This window comes from Centrocercus urophasianus, unplaced genomic scaffold, assembly GCF_019232065.1.
Source record: "Centrocercus urophasianus isolate 14NV4802_14NV808 unplaced genomic scaffold, USGS_Curo_1.0 seq_73, whole genome shotgun sequence".
Lineage (NCBI taxonomy): Eukaryota > Metazoa > Chordata > Aves > Galliformes > Phasianidae > Centrocercus > Centrocercus urophasianus.
The window spans coordinates 11,034,385-11,049,538 of record NW_024885344.1 but is presented as its reverse complement, the minus strand read 5'-3'; the positions used below and the strand labels follow the sequence as shown (position 1 = coordinate 11,049,538).

General features: G+C 45.2%; 1 protein-coding gene across 2 annotated transcripts in view; it reads right to left on the bottom strand.

Annotated features, from left to right (window-relative positions):
- ADIPOR2 (adiponectin receptor 2) overlaps positions 1-8,917 on the bottom strand; it is a 42,620-nt gene extending 33,703 nt beyond the window's left edge. Inside the window, exon 1 of one of the 2 annotated variants that reach the window (XM_042837659.1) lies at positions 8,857-8,917. The gene's annotated coding sequence lies outside the window, so the exon portion shown is untranslated. Of the gene's footprint in view, positions 1-8,816 lie in introns of both variants that reach the window. The other variant, XM_042837660.1, reaches the window with a different exon arrangement.
- Positions 8,918-15,154: the final 6,237 nt, after the last annotated feature.

Below are 15,154 nucleotides of genomic sequence, written 5' to 3'. Positions count from 1 at the left end.
CACCAGAAATAACCACTAGCTCTAAAAGTCCCTAAACAGCAGTGCTCCCCAAAGGCACCCAAGGAGCCAGCAGGCACTGCCCTAATGACAAGCTGAAATGACTCACCTCCTTCCAGAGACTCAAAACACTCCATTTGCCTCAATTTTGATTATTCAATGCAGATTAGACAGCCAGTTAACCGATTAGGATTTCGAGCTTGTTCAATGAATAGTATGCAGGCTGTCACGTAACGCTTTGATGCCACAGATTTCTACTGACTCTCAAACTGCGCAGTGGTTTAAGGCAGAAGAAAAATAAGAAATAAAACACCTCAACTGCCCACCAAATATCTGACATGTCGTTGCAATTTTCCTTCTGGAGAAGAGTGACTATAGTTCAGTCACATCAACTTTATACTTACACCTCAGTTATAGACTCCAATTTAGAAGCCATGCTTGCCATCTCATTTCAGAAAACATGAATTTCTTGTAAGCCTCAGTCCCGAGAAACACAGCTTAGAACAACAAAGCAAAAAGCTCTTGAACCTTCTTTGCGGAGTAACACACAGCAGTTAATCACTAAAATACACCCCCCCCCCAAAAAAAAAAAACAAGACTAACAGCCAGTATTCCTAGCCTCCATCTGTGCTGTCTGACAAGCAGCTGCTACCGGATCAATTTCTCACCTCACCTTTGTCACTGGTTCTTGGGTTTTACATTCAAGTTTACGAAGTCAGTGTCCAACATTCCAACAAGGAGGATGTTAAAGCAACATAATGGCTTTTTATCCACTTAAAAGCAGATAAGTTTAGGCAGAAAGGAAAAGATGCTTAGTTTGTGTTACAGAGCAGCTATCAAGCATTTACAGTTGTTAAGAAAATGCACACGTTCCATTTAACTTAGAATCCCTCGATTCCTCCCCGAAGAAAACAGCTTCGACTTGAATGAAATTGTGGCTAGCTGTCTCTGAGTAAATATAAAGGTGCATCAGCAAAAGACCAGAAGAAGTGAGAATTTTTTCACCATCTCAGCTTGAGCACTCCCCATAAAATGCTCAGTGCAACCCCAGATATCCCATTTTAGTCAAACTCCCAGTTAAACAAGTACTTGTTAAGACTGATTTATTACTGTCAAATACATTAACCTGCACGTTAATCTGCCTTCAGTCACAAAGACAGTCAGAGAGGAGTTTTATCAAACCACATACAATGCTGCTTTTGGTTCACCCAGCAGTTTCGAATTGGAGCTTCAGAGTGATCATCTATGACAAATATCGCAGCATGAAAACAGCAAGGAATGCTGAAGACTTTTCCTGTGATTCACTGCCATTTTCTCTGCACTGTTTGACATTGCACTGCATGTTGTTAGACCCTTAAAACCACTAAATGAAGTCTTGTATTTATCTTAAGATCTTGTGTCACTGGAGTTGTAAAACACACAGCACTCAAAAGCCAGTTCCAAGCTGACATTCATTGCGCCCCAGTGGCAGGGAGAATGTTTCTGACCTCATACAGCCCACTTCACCCATACTTCACATAGTACACAAAGCACAAAAGTGAGCTCAAACATTATGCTTACTGCAGTGTGTCCAGTAAGTGCTCTGTATATTCCCATACAAAACTGAACACCCAATAGTTGTTTAAAGCTTCACAAAAAGCAGGATTGGTTCTCATACAGACCACTTGCTTCCTACTCCAGTCAACTCTCCAGACTACTTACCAGGCAACCTAAGACTGCCAGCACAATCCAACCAGAAACTCAAAGGCAAAGGGAGGCTGAGGACAAGCAGCCTTAGCACACAACTTGCATGTCAGTGACCGGATGGTCTGACACAACACGCCCATGCAGCTCTATCATTACCTGTCACATCCCCTGAAGAGGCAGTCTCAAATGCAAGCAGCAGTAATGCATATCTCCTGCACCTTTCCTTTTTATGTCTGCCTAGTAATTAACTTTAAGTGCCAGTAATTCCCAATTACTCCATCATTAGCATGACTAAATGCCATCCTATGGTAGGAATTATGCAGCTACGCTTTGGTCAACCCCAACCACCACCATCACCTGCGACTTTGAATGTTCTAACAAATAATGTGCTTACAAGCTGTTCATTTATAATAAAGACATAAATTACCATTTAATTCTGGAGTCCCTTTGGCTTTAAATGAGAAAGTGTTTCGAATATCCTGTGACCTCAGAACAGTGCGTGTAAGGGAGGGAGTACAGAGTTTTAAAGCAGCTCCAATCCCCACATAAGATAAAGCCTCTCTGAAAGCACTTTAGTCCCACCTGAATCTTACTGCTGTACTGCTGTACTGCTAAAGGTACAGGAATGTGGAATTGTACCTCTTCAAGGATGACCACAGCCTGCACAAAACACTCATGTGAGTCTTGCAGGCACATGAGCCCTCAGGCAGTTACATAATAATGAACTATTGAAAGGGAGCCAAGACATTAGTTTTCAGAGGAAAACAGTCATGGGTTCTGTGATCACGCTTTGTTTCTCACAATGACTTTACTGTGATGTGTAACAAGGGGCTGCTTTGAACCGCTTAACTGGTACAGAAAAAGTCAGCTGGAGAGGGCTTGCATTGAAAAACGAGAAACTAATGTCCTCCTGCAAGCATCTTGTGCCACTTGTCCTATAGCTTTTTAAGACTGCGGCTCAAAATCCAAAGCGACCAAAGTTGCTTACCGTCACACAGAGCTGTACAGTTACATCAGCCCTGACCTTATCATTTTTATTTTTTTTTTAATTTAATATTTGTTTTTCAGTATTGTCCCAGTCTCACGTATCATCTCCTTTTCCCCACGCTGACCGCACACTGGAGTCCTTCCAAATCAGTTGACATAACTGGCATTTTCAACAGCATCACGCGCTAGCTAGATATGTTGGACAGAAACCTTTTGCAACCGCTGTGAAACTTGCTCAGCCTCTCTTGCTCTCCATCAAGAACGAGTTTAATCTGAAATTGAGTTTGCCTTAATGCTGGGAAACAAGAAATACCCTACCTGTACATTTCACACTAAGGAAGCAAGTCCAAGTTTGAGGAGAGTTTTTACAGCTACTGTAGCTAAAAATCAACAGACAACTCGATTTTGACAAGATGGCCCCGCTTACTGAATCAACCATTAACTTCCAGGTTCCAAAAATGGAAGGTTTAATTATTGATCTTCCTTGTTTACAGTCCTGGTTGATATAAGAATGCCAAGAAAGCCATGAAAAACTACATTCTTCCTGGAGGGTGACCTGCAAAGCAAACCAAGCAAACAAACTACCCCCCTCTTTCTGCTTTTCACAGAAGTGAAATGAGCAATTCATAACCCTCAAGTAGTCACAGAGATTTAGCATTCCTCTTCCATACCAAAAATATATTTGGAAATTGCCCCTTAGATACCTTACAAATCAAGTCTAAGCTACCTAGCAACTTCCTCTGCTGCATTAGTGTAGCTGCAGAAAAAAAAAAAAGATTCTTAGAACACATTCTTTATTAAACTATTTTAATAACGCTGCAGAATGAGTAAGGTTGCCAATTATTAAAAAGGTCACAGCAGGAAGTCAAAGAATATTCGCAGTTAAGCACAGACATTAAGGTTATCAGGATACAAGTGTTTTACAGCATTCTCCTCTTAGCTCAGACCACACGGGTCATGACGCCACTAAGTAAAGCTTTGGGTGACTTCATGTTTTTCTCAATTCTCAGCACATCCACCTCAAAAAATAATCCTTTTTGTTCTCTGCTGAAAGTACTGCAGGCAGAAAGCCAATGGCTGGCACTCTGTCACATAGCTACTTTAACAATAATTATTAATAGGCCCTTCTTTATATCTCTGGTCACATTCCATTAAGAAAAAACTGCATGGGAGATTAAAACTAAGAACAGGAGAATATTGCTGTTATCAACCTTGCAATGCTGTAATGCTGTTCTACGAAAAGGAGGTATAAACAATCAAACTAAAGCACATAAAGCCACCACCTGCAAAGCACGTGGTTTGCTGCATGCAAAAGAGGCCTATCACGAGTCATAAAGTCACGCAGCACCAACTTACCATCACAGCACTAGAACCTGACTATGCAGTGCATGCCCACAGATTCCACCAGCTTAAGGACAGCAAGGCTTAAAGCATCCACCAGTTCACTCCATACAAAAGCAACCCTAAATCACACAGAGGAGCCCACCAGAAAACGCAGTGGGGGGAATTCTTCATCACAAAAGCATACCCAAACTGTCAGCTGGGAGAAGCTGAAGTACATATTCAGCAGTGCTTAAGGTCAGGTCCAAGAAGCTATCCACTCTCTCGTTCCAAAGGCTAAAATAACTTTCCCTGAAGAAGGTAAAAGCTTGCCAATACTCTCAAGACTGATAACTGGTCTTGGCTACTCTTTGCACTGCATGGGTCTTTCAAACAGCTCCCACTGCATACTGGGAGACAGATCTAAGAGTTTCTAATGCAGGCAGGAATTTTATCCTTCAGATTAAGTCTTCTTGAAGCCAGAGGTGTCATTCGCTCTCAGAAGACAACTTCTACTGCCTGCGTAGAGTTATTCCATTTTCATCACAAGTTCTCCATTTCACAGAGACTCAGGAGCCACGCACAGACATGCTGGCTTGGTGCCCTTATTACACCAGCAGGCCCCAGGACACGTCACCCACCAAGTGATTTGTACAAGAAATCAGACTGCAGAACTACATGAAGAAAAAGTTTCATACATCAAGAAGGTCTGTGGCACGTTCTCTCCTAAGAGCAGATTGTTTACTCAAATATTCATAAACATCCCATTTCCTAAATCACACAACAACATTTTGAGGAGATAAGCCTAGTCAAGCAGCAAGCTCATGCACAAGTAAGGAGCTAAACAGCAGCCTTACCAGAATGCTGTCATTACAGCAGAGAGAAGCCCACAAAGGACTCTCACCAGCAAAACCACCCAGGAGGACTGCTTAGCATACCCAGTGATCAACCCAGCTAAACCTATGCCATATAAGCTGTCATCCTCTAGACCTAAACAGGGCAGCACAACTGACCTTGGCTTTAAACAGGGTACAGCAGTTCTCTGCAATCCTCTGATCAAGTGGGACCAAAAAGATTGAGGAAAATGTTGTTTATTTTGGTTGAGATGGAAGGAAATGAGGTGAAAAGGTGTGAAAAACAGCTTTCATGTACCTATAAATCAATGGGAGCACACCTTAAAATAAGCAGATGACCAGAACTGCATTTTAAAAAAATAACAGTTCACACTGTTTTACAATTCAGTGAGAGTGGTGAGGTGCTGGAACCAGGTTGCCCCTGAGAGGCTATGGACACCCCATCCCTGGGCATCCCTGGTTCAAAACCAGGTTGGATGGGCCCTGGGCAGCCTGGTCTAGTATTAAATGGGGAGATTGGTGGCCCTGCCTGTGGCAGGGGGTTTGGAACTACACTACTAACTCGATGGCCCTGCAGCTCCCTTCCAATCCAAGCCATTCTATGATTCCATGAATTCATGTTACCTTGTCTGTGTGCTATCTTGTAGCACCATGATTTCTGTAGCTACTGAAAGCAGAATTTTCAGCACAGAAGATCCCCAAAGAAGTTTGTAATGCAGCATTCTACTCATTTCAAGTACTCCAGAACAGACCTCCAATGTATCCTACAAGTAAATCGTCTGCTCTCATTTGCTGTTCTCCAAAGGCGCCTCGGAGCCAAGGACTACAGCACTGCCTATTCCAACACCGCCTTCCCGTAAATAGCGCCTATTTTCTGTTCTCACAAGAGCATAATTAGCCCTGTTCAGAGCAACAGCAGCTGGCACACCCCAGCAGCAGACTCCATTGCACTTTCACAGCTGCTGAAAACTAGCTGAACCACACTGTCAGTTTTGCTGTCAGCCCAACTGCAACAGCAATAGTAAAAGCTGTGGCACATCCCTTCCGGAGAGGCCAGCTGCTTACTGCCACCCCAACTGCCATGCTGTGACATGCTGAGTAGCTGTTGCATTCAGAATGACTGTCATCGTGCCCTGAAAGTAAGCCTTGATGTTTGTCTTCAAACTGGACTAAGACAAATATTTTATTTTTGCATCACACCATTGATAAGAACCTTCCAGAGAACATATGTACTCACCGAGCAGCTCAGGTTTACAGTTACCTAATGATAAAAGCCTGAGTCTTACTGAGTTGTGGCCAGATGGAAGGCAAGAGGTCATTCTCCTCAAAGCTCTGCTGCAACAGGAGCTATGTGGAAATAACTTCTGTTTCTTAGTAATTTACATCCTGATCCGTAACATTTAACTTCAAAAATAAAGCATTCTGGGGGTTGGAACGTACTCACATAAACAAGCTAAAGTTAAACATGTTTTCAGAAACCTTTTCTCTGAAGAAGCAAAACCAGTGCCAAGTTTGTTGGCACTGCTTTTATATATTCTTATATTCTTATTTTTTAAGAAAGGATGTCTTGGTTGAACTTGCCTTGACAAGCCTGTTACTTCAAAAAGCAAAGAGAGACAGTCACTACACAGGGTACAACCATCTGAAGTAGAATATCTTGCAGGAAGAACTTAGAGCTTTATTAGAGGATGGTACAACTCAGAGCAGCAGCCTTCCCCTTAAACAATGTCCCAAGTACATTTCTGCCATCACTACCAAAATCTTGTGCAAGAATATCTTTTCAAATCTACCCACACTGTCTGCCAGAAAATTCACTGAATGACTCAGACAGACTTTCAGATCATAAATACTCAGATTTGCTATTTCCATTTCAGAACTACTTCTATTTAAGCACTTGAATCACTGATGGCATAACAACAAAACAATCCAACAACTGCCTGAAGTTTCCTTATCAAGATTTTCCTCATGTACAGACACTAATGAAAGCAAGCCTTGTTTCTCCAGCACAGCATCTTGAACAATACAGTTACACAACCAGAAACCTGCAAAACCTCACACTTTAACAGCCTAGCATTGAGAATCTTTATACAGAAAAGCTTGACACGGCTCCTTGAATACTAACAGAAAACAATCACTGGCATTACACGCCCTGCCAATTCCTGCTAATCTTCCTTCATGACAAATCAATACAAACTCTCACCTCGAGCAAATGTAGGCTTTCCAAAGCCCAGCCTTTCCACCCTATATCCAGGAGTGGGGCTCAGGTCTGAGTCTCACCCATAGCTGCCCCAAACACAGCTCCTGGGCAAACTCACAAGAGGGCCACCAGTTCAGCAGCACTGATACTATTCCAGCAACATGTCACAGATTGAAGTGGTGGAACAGAGTCCTGTGTCTGGCTCAGCTGAAGGTCTGATGCAGTTTAAGCTCTAACACCCAGCCCATTTTACAGCATGATTTTGATAAACCAGACAAAGTTGGGTTGCAGCTTTTAGCTCTGCCACTGCCCATTCTGATTCAGCACTAGCAACTCTTCCCCAGGGTTGCCACGATGAAGCTGCCAACAGCCTTACCAAGAGGTTTATTTAAAAATATTTAGCAATCAGCTCAGAGCAGGGAGTCATTGCTATGTTATAAGCAGCTAACTTTACACGTCCAAAACAGCAGCGAGCTTCCTGCAAACTGCCCACTAACAAACACAGCATTTACACAGGATGAAGTGTCACAGGACAGCTGAAAATGGCACATTATACGTTCTCTCCATGAAGAGCAACAGCATAAAATAGTTGTAACCGGAACTGCCTGGTACCCCTACAGGAAGGGAAAAACCTAAAACATGATCACTTCCCCTTCTGCATAGGGGAAAACAATTCAGAACTAAAGATAGAAAGAGAGAGCAGGCAGTGTTTTATGACTGGCTGCACCCATAGCTCCATGACATGCACTGGTCTGCCAGGCATTTCTGAAACAGCCTCGTTAAGCAGGAGCTCCAAAAGGACTGTGTAGAGGACTCTGCAGTGATTCTGGGACAGATCCATGAAGAGCACAGTCAAAGTATAACCTGGAATTCAGTGCTCCCAGACACCGACTGCAGCCAGGCACTGAACACGGAGCTTAAGTTACACTCTGGGACCTTGCCAGCTCGTGTGCAGCACAGTCTGTCCAGAGGACACAGTCGACGTTAAGGTCCATGTTAAGGAATACACAGAGTTAGCAATAGGACAGCTCAAGCACTAGAAGAATTCAGCACGGGACTAAGACTCAGAAGGATCTTTAACTAAGGAATGACATCTACAGCTTTTCCACCGTGACAGTTGCTTGTTTACGTGTCTATGTACACAGTAACAAAGCCCTAGAAGCAAAGAAGTTCCAATTTCACTTTAAGGGTTCTCTCACACATACACTAACCCACAATAGCCACTAAACCAACTGACTTATTAGGTTAAAGCAGATCAAAAAAACCCCACAGGCTGCTTGAGGAGCTCCCTAGGAGCAGCAGCTGTCACCGGGCTTTGGCTTCCAGCTGATTACCATCTTTCTTATCATCCCCAACGCACAGGAGACGAGAGCCTGATTACCCCTCGGAGGAAAACAACTCGTAAAAAAGTTAATGAAATCAACTCTCACTCGGGAATACGAGGATGGCGGCCGCGCTGCCGCCCAATTCCTGCGTTCCCTATTGCTGAGAGCCGCGGTGTTTATATCGATACACACACACCGTGCGGGCAGGGCTCCCACGCACCGCGCTATGTTTTTCCCCACTCCTCCCGAGGACCCCGGGGCCCGCAGCCACCCCTCCACCCCGACCAGCAACAAGTGCCCTGAGCCGGGCGCAGGACGCGTTCTCCCACTCCCGACCCAGCGACTGCCGCGGGCCTACTCCCTCAGCCCCTCCGAGCGCCGCAACGTAGCGCCCCGACCGCCGACCCGGCGCCCCCCGCAGCAGGCCCGCTCACCCACCCCGCTCCCTACCCGGCCCCGCGGCGGGACGCTCCGAAGCTCCGCCGCTCACCTGGCAACGCGCGCCCTGGCAACGGCCAGCGCCCGCCCTGGCGCCCCGCGAGGTGCCGCCGCCGCCCCGCGCCGCCCCCCTCCTGCCGCAATCGCTACCGCCTCCCGGTCCTAGCGCGTCATCATCGCACGAGGACGCCCCCGCCAATCAGCGCCTCCCTCCCGTGCCTGCGCGCCGCGCACCGGAAGGAAAGGCGGCCCGCTCGCCCCGATGCTTGTTGGGTGATGCAGGCGGCCCCTATGGGGGAAGGGAGGGGTGAGGGCGCCCCCCCCGCCGCCGGGAGCCAGCTCTGATTGGCGGTGACGTTTCGGCGGGCTTTTGTTCTCTGCCGGCGCTGTTACCATGGTACGGGCGGTTGGTGGCGGTTGGGGCTGATGGCACTCAGGAAGGGCTGTGCCTGGCGGCGTGTTCTGCCTGCCTGCCCGCCCGCCCTCAGCCTCGGGCAGAGGGAGTCGACCCGTGGCACTGCTTCCTACGGGTTTTGCGCGGGCAGTAGTGTCGCCCTTGGCCCCTTTATAGAAGCAAAATCATCCCTGTCAATCCGTGTTTGAAACACTGGCCCCGGATACCTACCAACATAAGATAAATATTTCCCAAAACCTTGTTTACAAAAACACGAATCCCTATTGTCTCCATTAAAATACGTCCCGTCTCACACATTCATTAACATCTTCAGGGTTTCGAAGGGAGAAGCGTCACTGCCGCCCACCAAAACGGCCCTACTGCCCTTGTTTACAGTTTCATCAATCAAAATGCATTCTGACAGCACAGCAGAGAAGAGCAGCTGCAGTGCCCCGCTCCCGGCTCCACCCTGCTTGGCAGAAGAAGCATTTCCTGCCCTGTGTTTCAGTATTTCATCTGTAAAATGGCGCTAATGAATTTGAGATGCTTTTGAGTTCCACTGGCAAAAAATGCGTGGTAAAACGACATGTCATTTTCATCTGTCATTTCCTGTCACTTTAACTTAAAGCAGACTCAGCCAACGGAGAGGGAAACTGAGACCAGAGCACTGTTTCATTAAATATTAAATAAACGGGATTAAAGTGGTTTATTCTGGTTCAAGAGCCTGTAAAGCAAAAACAAAAACAAAACAACAGCAACAAAAAAAACCACCGAAACCAAAGCTGTGCTCTGCCATCAAGCAAATGACTCATTTGGAAGGACACATTAAAAAAAAAACACAAAAACTGAGTTATTACTTCTTGGGCATTTTTAGGTAATTCCTGGAGTTCAGAGCATTAATATACCATATTCATTGCCTTCATTCCTTCTCTGAATGTTTTTGTTCTAAATACAGTCCTGCACTTTGTGAAAGTAGGCAGCTCATTAGTTAACTCTCTTATTGTTCCTGAGCACGAGGGAGCAAATTTGCTTGTGGTAAATGAAACTCAGAATAATGACTGTGAATTGCAAAGCGGCTGCCGCTCTAAAGCCCTCAGCTGATAGGGGGCTGGCTGAACACTGATGCTGGCTGTGAGCAAAGCTGGGCTACAGTCAGTTCCAGCACAGTGCTTGTGACATTCGGTGTGACACTGGCTCTACTCCACATCTGTTTGGTTTTGTTGTTGTTGTTTTCCCTGAAAGGCATCATTGTAATGTGTCCTTGCATGGTAATGCCTCATCCTGCTCATCCTGCACCAGTCACCACGCTCCGGTAATCATGCAAAAGACTGACACAACTACATGGCATTCTAGGGACAGTCAAAAGACAAATCATGATTCAGAATAAAACTACCCTAGGGTAAGGAAGAGCCTGTACATTTTTCTTACAGGATATGCCTTATTTCAGCAAGCCTGTAAACTGCTTTATCCCCACTGGCGAAAACAGCTGCTGCCTTCTGTGCTTCCCAGGATGGCTGCAACCCTGTGACACCAGCGCTATGCAGCGCTAATGGAGACAGGGCCTGGGGGCAGGGGACTGGCATTACTATTTTACTGGCCCCCAGTGAACCTTTGCCTGCTCATTCTGTTTGCATTTCCTTGCAACAGTCTTCCCTATCCCATGTTCATCTCATGCTCTGGCAGCGTGCTGAGGGGTGGTGCTCACTGCAGCAGCCAGCGTGATGGCTGATGGCAGTGCCATGGGGTCATCAAGCCTGGCTCCCTCTGGACACATAGTGTGGGGAGGTAACTGGCATTCAGGTGGCCAACCTGATTGTCATGTTTCTCCCTCCTGGGTGATGTGGTCCCTGAGTCACTGCCAAGCCATCTCAGGGGCAGCCTGCTGTCTGAACGTAACCAAGGTTCAGCCTGCCAGTCTCAACCTCTGTGGGAAGAATAAATACAAAGAACATAGAGGCAGAAATTAATGAGCTCTAGCCCAAAGTGTAAACTCCCTCAGTGCAAAAGACACAAGGAGAGAAGCAAGAGTGGCAGAGCAGTGAGGATAAAAGACGGTGGCAGAAGTGATATCTTCCTGTAAAGACAGAGTAGCCACAGCTATTAACGGGATTCCACAAGAAAACTGTATGATGTCACAGAAGGCTTCCCAGTGCCTTCCTGGATGCTACTGAGAGCTCCAAACACATACCATCTATGGGGAAGGAAAAATCAAAATGAGACTCTCTCTTAAGTGTAAAGAACAAATTGCTTTAAAAGATTAGCCTAGCTTTGGTGTTCTCCCAAAATAGTAAGAAATAATGGAAGTAAAGAAAATGATATGTTGGTAAACTCTCTATATGTGCTATGCAGACGCATTGCCATGGGTGTGCCAGTGGGCAGCCCTGTTCTCTGCCAGTGCACACAACACAACTGGCACCACTACACCTGGAGGACTTGTGTAAACCTTCATGCCTATGGTATCCAGCAGATGCACAGCCCTGCCTCACTGGTTGTAAGGTCCTGGCCTGAGAAACTCTGAAACTGCACTTGTGAGGAACTGGTCTCCCATCACATTGCATCACATCAAAGGAGAGCTGCGGGCACCCTCTTGCTGCGCTCCTCAGAGCTGAGGCAATGCTCAGAGATCAGTGCTTAAGTAGGGTGTATTTCTTCCAGGGGCGGTTGTGGTGGAGAGGCATAGTTGCAGAGTGTTACATCTGTTCATGTGGAAATGGAAAGAATGCTTTGGCTTTCCCACTTACAAGGAAATGCTGGCTCTTTATAGAGCACAGGTGGCAAAGTCCAAATTAACAAATAGAAAGCATTACGATGGCAAACAAATGAAATAAAACCAAGTAACTTTCTTAGCACATGTCCCCTGTACACTCCAGCCACTTTACCAGGCTTTTGCACAATATCTAGTGGTTAAATACATTGATAGTTTTCTCTGGAAAAGGGAGAAGGACTTCTTTTATCACAAGGCAAGAATCCACGAAGCCTTTCTCCATGTGACTCACTGTGAAGGCATGCAAATTCTGGCTACTCGCAGTTAAATTTTCCAGAGTTCATTCACTCAAGTGAAGACCGAGCCCTACTTCTGCTAGCTCTAATAAACCCCTGCCTTGGTTTCCATTCTATGGATGCTCACCCGTGTGAACAAGAAATAAACTGTTTCTCCCAACTCACAGAGGCAGAGCTTCTGACCCCACTGTTTGTTCCCCTGTTCTTTCTTTGAGGAAATGCTATGAGTAGGTCAGGACCTTTTGTATCCTAATGCAAAAAATAGATTTCAACTGTCATTTAAACAGAGCAAAGAAAGAAGAGGGAATGGTAACCCTGCAGGAGAGGTCTGACAATGGGTAATTTGACAGGAAGGCACAAGCATGCTGTGATCATTGTATTATACAGTGGGTTTTTATCACTGTTATTCTGGGATTTACAACGGCTGATCATGATTCTTTTTGTCCCTTCTGGTATGTGTCCTGTTGGCCACAGAGATCTGTTTTGCTTATCTTTGAGGCCGGTTATATTTAGACTTCAGAGCTGGCATGCTCATGACATAGCCTAGTCCCAAAGCCACCAGCTATCTGCACTGGAACTGGGGCTGAGACAGACTGCATGCTTGATGGTCTGTGCATCCATCAGTCCTTTTGTATGGGGTGTAAGTGCCTATGCCACCCTGGCAAGGAGTCAGGGCATGGCCAGGATGCATTTGTGGACCACAGTTCATACGCATCTGGGACCCAGAGTTTAGATGTTGCCAAAGTCTAACATTGAGGAGAGGGGGTCCCTTTGATGGCAGCAATATTTTAGTGACACCTGCCCACTGTCTGCTGCACAAGAGGTCTTTCAGAGCATGCCACCCAGTGAACTTTATTTCATAGAGCTTCTTCTAGGAACTACTTCATCTGACTGTAGTTAAAGTAGTTAAACAAAAGCTAAATGAATATGGATGCCCATATAAGCAGCTGGTTCTGGACAACCTTGTGACAGATACTTGAGAAATGCCCTTTAGTTGCTGGAAGGTATTTCTCCTTGAGATGTTTTGTGTACATGTCAGCTGATGAAAATTCTGCCTGTATTTCTGTAGCCACAGGTGATTAGGAATTGCTCCAATGGTGTAACTCAAACCTACCAGGCTTCTCCCAGGACAGGTCAAGTGAGCAGAGAGAGACCTTTGCATGTTTGATTGTATATGACTGAACAAGATCTGCTTCATTTGTGCTTTATCAGGGCTATAAAACTTGGGTTTGTGTAGACAGCATAAGGTAAACTTAAACTATAAGGTTCCACGTTGCTGTTTCCTGATTTGCAAAAGGCAGCAGTCTCTCAGTTACACTGAGCTCTCGGTAGGCACAGACCTCCTGGAGACAAAGAATAGGAACCTCCAAACAATGCAAGTGGCTGAGACTCCAGTGATGTTAAAAGGTTTGTTAAAATTTTCCCACAACCCTGCCTGCCATTACCTTTTTTACTGTAATTACTATCAAATTAAAATTTCAGTTTGTTCTGGTGCCAGCTGTTGCTTAGCTTACTTTGCAGCAGAGTGTACTAAGGCCTCATTCATTCACTTTATAACTTATATATTACCAACCAGTTGGAAAATGATGACAGATTAGCATCCTGTTCTGCTCCGTTTAGGAGCTGATGTTCACTGACTTGCAATAACCGCGTGTTTGCATAGTGCCTTTAACTCCAAAATATTTTAGTTTTACATGACTTACGGGTGGTCATTTCTATCAGCCTTGAAGTGCAGCGACTTCAGGGTTGGAATGTGGCAGTCAGTTACCAGCACACGCTATAAAACAGCACATTGTGTGAATATCTTATCCATACGAAACTGCAAACAGAATTTAAGCAGGCAGGTATTTGATTCAGAAACCAGGCTACTACTCCTAAGCTTTACTCTTACTACAAGATATTCGATGGCCACAAAAACAAATTCTGTGTTTCACTTCTGTTTTGTAGGACAGCCTTTCCTTTTCAAGGCTCCTGCTGTGCCCCCAAACCACCACTATGCATCAGAAAAAAGAGGTATTCTGTTCTTTGTTTTATATATATGGAGATTACAATGCAAAGAAATGAAGTAACTTGAAGACTACAAAACAGGTCATTGGCAAAGCCCAGAACGAAGCTTAGCTCCCCTTCCCACATGCCTCTACAACTTTGTGTACCTAACAAGACACAGCTTCAAACCCATCATTTTTGAACTTTCACAGTAAAGAAGCAGTTCTGCTAGTTTACTGTTTTTCTTTGGCTTTGCATCAAACTGAACATGCCGTGCTCTGATTTATTTTATACTTACTGCCACCCTGAGGGGGTTGGATATCCAATGCGTGGGCGCCATAGAAATTAAGTTTTAACCTAGCGTGCGCATTTTTGGATACAAAACTATCAGAAAGATGAGAAGACTGAAACCTAGGTCTTGTTAAAAAAAAGAGGGGGTTGGGGGGAGGAATAGTCACTTCTCTCCTATCTCTCTATAGTCCTAGTCCAGTCCAGTAGGAACTACTGGCTCCAAGCAGGCTGTCCAGAGTTCTGGGAGAAACAGCCAGAATCATTGTTTTTCCATCCAGACAAAATTTGGGGTGGAAGAAGGACATACCCAGGGACACCCAGATGAATAGCAGTCCCTAACAATGCCAACTTTTCCACTCCCCAAGTTGTTTACACCCACAAAATTAATTGTGGTGCCAAATGGCAAGGAGAGTTGGGGCTCCCTTAAATGTGTGGTCTTTATTGGGAAGGCCAAGTGAAATCATTTGGAATTATTAGACACGTTAAGAATGCCTGAGGGTGCCGTATACAAATAGCTGACACCTTCAAGGACTGATGCAATGAGGATGGATAAGAACATGAAGCGAGGATGGTGGGAGGAAAGGTCTTTTTAGATGTATCCAAGGTAGAATAAGTTTTATTACTGGGCTAGAAACGTATAGTATCCCAGGAGTGAATAGCTCACACATTTGATCTGATC